Source organism: Empidonax traillii, unplaced genomic scaffold (assembly GCF_003031625.1).
Source record: "Empidonax traillii isolate 1590-97213 ecotype Southwest subspecies unplaced genomic scaffold, ASM303162v1 scaffold980:size574330, whole genome shotgun sequence".
NCBI classification, from domain to species: Eukaryota; Metazoa; Chordata; class Aves; order Passeriformes; family Tyrannidae; genus Empidonax; species Empidonax traillii.
Genome location: NW_020956173.1, coordinates 244,300 through 253,433, shown reverse-complemented (window position 1 = coordinate 253,433; position 9,134 = coordinate 244,300). Strand labels below are relative to the sequence as shown.

General features: G+C 43.8%; 1 protein-coding gene across 1 annotated transcript in view; it reads left to right on the top strand.

Moving 5' to 3' along the window:
* Positions 1 to 8,198: 8,198 nt before the first annotated feature.
* The window catches only part of PRKCQ (protein kinase C theta), a 40,705-nt gene continuing 39,769 nt past the window's right edge, over positions 8,199 to 9,134 (top strand). Inside the window, exons 1-2 of the mRNA XM_027903533.1 lie at positions 8,199 to 8,354; positions 8,450 to 8,596. The gene's annotated coding sequence lies outside the window, so the exon portion shown is untranslated. The remainder of the gene's footprint in view (positions 8,355 to 8,449; positions 8,597 to 9,134) is intronic.

The following is a 9,134-nucleotide window of genomic DNA, read 5'->3' as shown; positions in this document are numbered from 1 at the left end:
TTTCCAGTGGGCCCAGTGAGCAAGTTTGCTTTGTTTCAGGACCACACATGACAAAAACTCATTAAATGTGAAGAAAAAAAAGTGGGTTGACCTAGATTCAGGGACAGAACCTGGAGGGTTTTATTCCAAATAGAGATTTTGTGGTTCTGTTCTGCTTCTCTTTCCAGTTTACACAAATAACAAGAATTTCGGCTTTAAAAGCCTCGCCTCTCTGAGGGGAGATAAATTCACATTGTGTCCTGGAAAGCAAAAGGCATATCTGAAAGAGACTATACTTGTGGTGTAAGAATTTGTCTCCTTCTCTGTGAGCTAATTAAGAAGTGCTGAGGGGTGTTCCTGGGCATCTGTCTGTCTTTCCATACCTAGAGCAAATTTCACAGTGAGTGTTTTCGGTGGGGGGTCCTCCCCCAGCTCTATTTTACTGTCTTTTCATAACTGCTGGACACAAACGTATCTGCTCCTGGCTCAAACCCTAAAATCTGGGTATTTTTCAGTGGGTATTAGAACATCAGTGGTCAGATTGGTCTTGACCATCTTTGTGGCAGATGTAATCGTAGTGGGGAAACAGCAATTGCAGGGTGAGTTTGGCCTTAACTATTTAAAATATCTTCTTTAGGAGGGGGTTATGCACCCATTCAAGTGCTTCTATCTTTTTGCTGGATATTCTGGGAGCCGGGGTGGTGGCCCATATGTGTACTGCAGTTGTCTGTGTATATTCATGTGAATCCACCCTTAATCTCTTCACCAGCAGCGAGGCTACAATTTCCCAGTCTCTTTATCCCAACTCCAGTACGGTTCCTGCACACCATCCCCCACGTCATTGCTGCTTAGGACAGGCCCCTGCGTCCACTGGGGTCAGTCGGATCAGAGGATGGACACAGCTGCAAACTCACTTGAAAGAAGCGTTGCTTTTAGAGAAATCTGTGCCCTAATCCCAAGTCCTACAAAAACACTGGGCTGTGCTGGAAGAGATTGGGAACCTGCGGTGTGACATGGGGTGGAAAGGTGAACCATACAGCCTGCATTTAGATTTAAGGATTAAAGCAGTTGTTACAAGGAGTCCTAAGGATAGCAAAACACGAATTCCTTGTTTTTAAGACCCAGTTCTACATGTATCTGCTGGAATGGTTGTAGATTCCATTCTAGAGTCTGTGACCACTCACATTCCCAGCAGCTGTTTTCTGCAGTTCCCCAAGTGGGATGAACACTAACCCTTTCACAGCTTTAAAGCTGTTTAAGACCTGAAAATAGGCTTGAGGCTCCAATCTTGCCTTGTGCTCAACAAATGCATAAGAAACCCGTGAGCTCAGCAGAGTCTTGTTTGTAGGCCATATATAGGAGACCAGGTCCTTTTATTAACACACACAACTTGCTCTAAACAAGTATCACAAGATTCAGAGACTTTTAAAGAGAAATCCCCATTTCCCATGCCTGCCGTTGGCCCCAGAAAAGTCTGCAAGCCCCATTTCCACGTGGAGAAGAAATGCTTTGCCCTCTGTGTCCGCAAGAGATGAGGAAGGGTTTACGTGGAGAGCATCACCTCTGTTCTGAAATCAAGTTGTTCCAGGAAGTTTTGGGAGGCTCTTGGTTGCACTGAGTCTGGTATCCTATCAAAGACTGTTGATCCTGCCCTTCCTCACCCTCTCTCTCCACTTTGTGGAGATGTTGCAAATGGAGTGGCAGACTACGGAGAGAAGGAAAATTAAATGGCTGTGCAAATTCCCCTCCTTTTCCTCTTCCTCCTCTGATCCAAATCCTCGTAAAAGGAGAGTGTGAGAAATGTTGGGTGGTACCTGGAGAGGTCCTGAACTTCCTTCTTCCTGAACAGGCTGGTTTGATCTTCTTGGAAATAACAGCTTATATGGGCACCCAAAATGAGTCACTCAGGAGAGTTCCCTGCTGTATGATCTGTGAGATGTGAGGAGTCAGGGGACAGAGAGAGAGGGATTCCAGCCATCACTGCTGGTGTTCAGGGTTGCTCTTGAAATCCGCAGGAAGGCCTTGAGGTGTGTTATGCTCATGTGCAGGTCTCCACCAGCTATACAAACAGATCTCTGCAGGGTCAAGACCTGCCTTTTTGGTTGGGAGATGCCTTGCAGGGGGTGAAGAAAAGTTCATATCCTTCAGCTATAACTCCTGGTTCCTTTCCCTCCTGGTAATGCTGATCCTGAGATTATTAACTCATTTTGCAAGCACAGTTTTGTCTCAAAAAGGAGAGAGAGCTGGAAATATTCCCTCTGACCTCGAGAAAATGAGAGTTTGATGAAATTTTGAAAGCAGCATCTCAAATCCTGAAATATTTCCCCTCTCACTTGGCCCTCATTCACTCAATTGCCATCTTTACTGTGTCATGCAAACATCCATTTTCATTCAATTAAAGGCAAAAGCATAAATCCCACCAAAGGCAGCTTGGATCTTCTCTGACTGGGAGCAGGAGCTTGTTTTTTTCTTTTCTTTTCTTTTCTTTTCTTTTCTTTTCTTTTCTTTTCTTTTCTTTTCTTTTCTTTTCTTTTCTTTTCTTTTCTTTTCTTTTCTTTTCTTTTCTTTTCTTTTCTTTTCTTTTCTTTTCTTTTCTTTTCTTTTCTTTTCTTATCTTTTCTTTCTTTTTCTTCCTTTTCTTCCTTTTCTTCCTTTTCTTCCTTTTCTTCCTTTTCTTCCTTTTCTTCCTTTTCTTCCTTTTCTTCCTTTTCTTCCTTTTCTTCCTTTTCTTCCTTTTCTTCCTTTTCTTCCTTTTCTTCCTTTTCTTCCTTTTCTTCCTTTTCTTCCTTTTCTTCCTTTTCTTCCTTTTCTTCCTTTTCTTCCTTTTCTTCCTTTTCTTCCTTTTCTTCCTTTTCTTCCNTTTCCAGTGGGCCCAGTGAGCAAGTTTGCTTTGTTTCAGGACCACACATGACAAAAACTCATTAAATGTGAAGAAAAAAAAGTGGGTTGACCTAGATTCAGGGACAGAACCTGGAGGGTTTTATTCCAAATAGAGATTTTGTGGTTCTGTTCTGCTTCTCTTTCCAGTTTACACAAATAACAAGAATTTTGGCTTTAAAAGCCTCGCCTCTCTGAGGGGAGATAAATTCACATTGTGTCCTGGAAAGCAAAAGGCATATCTGAAAGAGACTGTACTTGTGGTGTAAGAATTTGTCTCCTTCTCTGTGAGCTAATTAAGAAGTGCTGAGGGGTGTTCCTGGGCATCTGGCTGTCTTTCCATACCTAGAGCAAATTTCACAGTGAGTGTTTTCGGTGGGGGGTCCTCCCCCAGCTCTATTTTACTGTCTTTTCATAACTGCTGGACACAAACGTATCTGCTCCTGGCTCAAACCCTAAAATCTGGGTATTTTTCAGTGGGTATTAGAACATCAGTGGTCAGATTGGTCTTGACCATCTTTGTGGCAGATGTAATCGTAGTGGGGAAACAGCAATTGCAGGGTGAGTTTGGCTTTAACTATTTAAAATATCTTCTTTAGGATGGGGTTATGCACCCATTCAAGTGCTTCTATCTTTTTGCTGGATATTCTGGGAGCCGGGGTGGTGGCCCATATGTGCACTGCAGTTGTCTGTGTATATTCATGTGAATCCACCCTTAATCTCTCCACCAGCAGCGAGGCTACAATTTCCCAGTCTCTTTATCCCAACTCCAGTACGGTTCCTGCATACCATCCCCCACGTCATTGCTGCTTAGGACAGGCCCCTGCGTCCACTGGGGTCAGTCGGATCAGAGGATGGACACAGCTGCAAACTCACTTGAAAGAAGCATTGCTTTTAGAGAAATCTGTGCCCTAATCCCAAGTCCTACAAAAACACTGGGCTGTGCTGGAAGAGATTGGGAACCTGCGGTGTGACATGGGGTGGAAAGGTGAACCATACAGCCTGCATTTAGGTTTAAGGATTAAAGCAGTTGTTACAAGGAGTCCTAAGGATAGCAAAACACGAATTCCTTGTTTTTAAGACCCAGTTCTACATGTATCTGCTGGAATGGTTGTAGATTCCATTCTAGAGTCTGTGACCACTCACATTCCCAGCAGCTGTTTTCTGCAGTTCCCCAAGTGGGATGAACACTAACCCTTTCACAGCTTTAAATCTGTTTAAGACCTGAAAATAGGCTTGAGGCTCCAATCTTGCCTTGTGCTCAACAAATGCATAAGAAACCCGTGAGCTCAGCAGAGTCCAGACAGCTGTGTTTGTAGGCCATATGTAGGAGACCAGGTCCTGTTATTAACACACACAACTTGCTCTAAACAAGTATCACAAGATGCAGAGACTTTTAAAGAGAAATCCCCATTTCCCATGCCTGCCATTGGCCCCAGAAAAGTCTGCAAGCCCCATTTCCACGTGGAGAAGAAATGCTTTGCCCTCTGTGTCCGCAAGAGATGAGGAAGGGTTTACGTGGAGAGCATCACCTCTGTTCTGAAATCAAGTTGTCCCAGGAAGTTTTGGGAGGCTCTTGGTTGCACTGAGTCTGGTATCCTATCAAAGACTGTTGATCCTGCCCTTCCTCACCCTCTCTCTCCACTTTGTGGAGGTGTTGCAAATGGAGTGGCAGACTACAGAGAGAAGGAAAATTAAATGGCTGTGCAAATTCCCCTCCTTTTCCTCTTCCTCCTCTGATCCAAATCCTTGTAAAAGGAGAGTGTGAGAAATGTTGGGTGGTACCTGGAGAGGTCCTGAACTTCCTTCTTCCTGAACAGGCTGGTTTGATCTTCTTGGAAATAACAGCTTATATGGGCACCCAAAATGAGTCACTCAGGAGAGTTCCCTGCTGTATGATCTGTGAGATGTGAGGAGTCAGGGGACAGAGAGAGAGGGACTCCAGCCATCACTGCTGGTGTTCAGGGTTGCTCTTGAAATCCGCAGGAAGGCCTTGAGGTGTGGTATGCTCATGTGCAGGTTTCCACCAGCTATATAAACAGATCTCTGCAGGGTCAAGACCTGCCTTTTTGGTTGGGAGATGTCTTGCAGGGGGTGGAGAAAAGTTCATACCCTTCAGCTATAACTCCTGGTTCCTTTCCCTCCTGGTAATGCTGATCCTGAGATTATTAACTCATTTTGCAAGCACAGTTTTGTCTCAAAAAGGAGAGAGAGCTGGAAATATTCCCTCTGACCTCGACAAAATGAGAGTTTGATGAAATTTTGAAAGCAGCATCTCAAATCCTGAAATATTTCCCCTCTCACTTGGCCCTCATTCAGTCAATTGCCATCTTTAGTGTGTCATGCAAACATACATTTTCATTCAATTAAAGGCAAAAGCATAAATCCCACCAAAGGCAGCTTGGATCTTCTCTGACTGGGAGCAGGAGCTTGTTTCTTCCTTTTCTTCCTTTTCTTCCTTTTCTTCCTTTTCTTCCTTTTCTTCCTTTTCTTCCTTTTCTTCCTTTTCTTCCTTTTCTTCCTTTTCTTCCTTTTCTTCCTTTTCTTCCTTTTCTTCCTTTTCTTCCTTTTCTTTCTTTCTCCTTAACCATAATTAATTAAGGATATCAAGGAGCTTATTACTTCCTAATATAGTTTGGGAATTATTTGAATATGTTGCATTATTCTCCAGAGTGGGCAAAGCTCCCCCGTGCCAGCAAAGTTGGGTGCAGTATTGCTGAACCTCAATTGCACTGTGTTTAATGTTTTATTGGAGGAGAGGTTGCAGGTGGCCTCTTACAGAAAGCTGCATTTCATCTCAGTTTTCAGATACCTTATACTATCCTTTCCACTGGGAAATTAGGCAGAACTCTCCATATCCACTGCAGCTGTTTCTAGTGTTAAATTAAACTGCTGCTATTACAGTGAGCTGTGCTGGAGCTGAGCTGTGCTGTTCCTTAATTGTTTATGGCTGTGGATACCAGCCAAGCAGCAGTCCTGTAGTGGCAAACACTGGAAATAGGACCTGGAAAACAGATGTTTGGGCCAAAGCCAAGGTGGTTTCAGGAAAGACAGTGGGAGAGATCAGGAAACCAGTTATCTGTCTGATTTATCGGACAGGGGGAAGAAATTCACCCCAGGGCAGAGTGCTCACTAGAGGCTGGTACAGCAGTAAATTCTGATTTTAGCAAGTTTTAGCCTGCCTTTTAAGGCTTATATGGCCAGCTGTTGGTTTGCCAGTGATAACACTGGCTGTGCCAAACCTACAGGCTTTAAACCCGGGTGGAAAATTCTCACCTATTTGCTGGGGGCTGCAAAGCATCTCGTGCAATAAACTGGTTTATGTGAAGTCCCAGCATAAATCTTTTAGATCTGATACAATGAAGGGATGTTTTGAAATTTAACTGAGGCTTGAGGAATCTGATCAAAACCAGATCTTACAGTGGAGGTGCTTTATGTGAACAAATCATTCCCAGGCATTCCCCTTTGCTCTCAAAGGGGGGAAATCACACATTAATGGATCTCAGGGTGCCAATTACTCTTTTTTCCCCTCTCAGGAGCCCAGGTAACTAACTGTCTGTCATGGAGATAGAGAGGCTGTGGACATCTAGGTCTTGGTGAGATCTGTCCCACCCATGTTTTCACAGAATCACAGCCTGGTTGAGGTTGGAAGTGACCTGTGGAGGTCACCTTGTCCAGCTCTCCCGTTCAAACAGGCACACCTGATATACCAGTTGCCTAGGACTATGTCTGGATGGCTTTTGAGTATCTTCAAGGTTGAAAACATCTCTGGGAAAGTTATTTGTGAAGTGCTTGATTGCACAGAGCCAGAATGAAATATTGCGCTGGAGGGGAGGGAGGGGTAGTCCAGCAGTTTAAGATTAAGGAAAGTTTTAGATGTCACTGCTAAGGGAGCTGATCCACAGATCTGAACAGGTGTCTTGAAGCACATCCAACCTTGATTTTCGGAGCAGTGATGTGAGTATTTAACAGGACAAGATGCTTTCACAGTTTTAACTACACTGTAACTACGCTGATTTCATTGAAACATCTCAGCTCAAACTTTCAGCCCTAATTTTATTTCTTTAGTAGTTTAGCCAATAGTTTGACCACGTTTTAGTGCTGAGGAGCCATCAAAAAACCTTTGGGTTCCTTTAGCAACATTCATATTCTTAGATGCAAAAGATGTGGATCAGTAATTCTGAGTAGCACTCTGAGTTTTGAAAGGTGGGTTTTGAAACTCCTGGTAAGAGGATGCTTACAGCTCCCCCTACACTTCCTCCTGCTCCTGCCTGGGGAACAACAGGTTCCTAAAGCCAAAGGTGTAGAAATTAGGGATTTGGAAGAGAATTATAATCTTCTCTTGCCCAGCAGTGACTGTAGATGCAGATGTTTTGGCTGTTGGCCTTACTCTTTGGACATGCAACTCCTTCTCTGCCAGAGACCCTTTGATTTGTTTGTCCTTTTATCTTTAGACTAAGTAGGCTTCTGATTTTTTGAAACAAAGGAAATGTCTAAATAATTTAATCACGCAGAGAAAATATATATATTCCTTTCTGTTGAAGAGATTTTTCCCTACTTAAATTGATCAGATTTCTCTGTTTCTGACAGTTGAGGTGGAAAAATTTAGCCTTTTTGTGCCATGGACCACTCATAAAACACTCGTTACCACAGATGCCCCTCTTTATAGGCCTGCCTGTGCTTGAAAATCTAAATGCAAGTGGCTCTCCAAAGCAACTTCATCAGGCACTTGGCTAATGTGTTTCTGAAACACCCTTCAGAGAGATGCTGCCCTCATCCAGAGGAGAACAGGATCATCCTTATCTCCTGTATCCAGCCCCAGCTGGTGCTTTGCCTTCCCCTGAGCTTCTGGGAAACTGCAGAAATGCTGGTGTTTTCCTGGTTGAGGGCGATGCCACATGCAGAGGTCAGGACTTGGGATACACAGTAGACATAAACCCCAGGATTATTTTCTCTTCTTCTGTCCCATCCTGTCTCCCCCAGAAACCTGATGGTTTTCCTCCCTTCTAAGCGCAGGATCCAAGAGGGTTTATGACTTTTTTGCTGTTTTCCTAAAACTCAGCCTGGTTGGTAGCTGACATACCCGGGAGGTCAAATGGGAAGGAGAGTCTTCCTCTGTGGTTTACTGTATAGATTGCCTTTATGTAGGGTAGAAAATTTAGGGAAACCTCCTGGGAAGCCAGAATCTCTATCAGAGAACACCTGCAGTTGGCTGCACGGGCCATCTGTTTCAGAAGGTGTTGGAGTGTGAGTGCTCAATGCTTGTGAATATTTGGGCCAGAAGAGTTGGTGTTTCAGACCCAGCACTAACTGGAGCTGTTTGTCTTCATTTTACAAAACAGGAAGAAGGAAGAAGATCTCACCATATCCAGGACACAAGTGAAACAACAACCTGCTGCTGCCTGGCCATGCACTGACACGAAGTTGTTCTGAGTTTTACGGTCTCCCCATACTTTTGTATAAGGGGCTGATGGAAACTCTTCCCTCCACACTGCTGGGTAAGAGAGAAGACACTCAAGCAAAGGGCTGCATCTTGGTTTCTCCAGTTTTCCTCTCTCCTGGATGGTCTTGCCTTCTGTCTCCTTGAACAGAGAGTCAAGTTTTAGTCAGCCCAGCCAGAGGAGCAGTTTTCCTCATTCCTTCAGCTGAGAAAATCCTTTCCATGTTGTCCACAACTGTGATAAAAAGAGAAGCCTCTCTCAGACACTGAATTTGTGTGTCGGGAAAATATCATTTACAGGTAAGAAACTGCTGCTCCTAGCAAAAAATGTGGAATTTGTTCCGTGTGAGACTAGAGAATCTGCCTGGGGGACAGAGCATTTTTCATGTGTAAAAAGGAGTAGAGACTTGGGCTGCAACCCACACCACAAGTTATTTAACTTTCTTCTGTTGAACAGTATGTCTTTGCAATATATTTGACAGATAACAGCTGGTGATAGGACTGATGTCTTTTAACTCTGGTGGTCCAAGACTCAGACATCTGCAGCTGAGTTCCAAGTGCCTCTTGCTCCCCACTGAGTAGAGGAAAAGCCAGGAATAACAAGCTCAGAAACTGAAACAAAAGTTGGGTGGTAAATTGTTTCTGGTGCCACTAAACCTACTCTCCGAAAGCTTTGAAAGAGCCTGAAAAGAATACCAACCCAAAGGATCTGTAGTGTTTCCTGGCATCTTGATTTGATATATTTCTATTCTCAGCTGCTTAAAATTAAAATGCTGGTTTGTTGGTGGGGTTTTTTTTTGTTTCGCTGTCGATAGAGTGTGGTTCACATGAGCTGAAT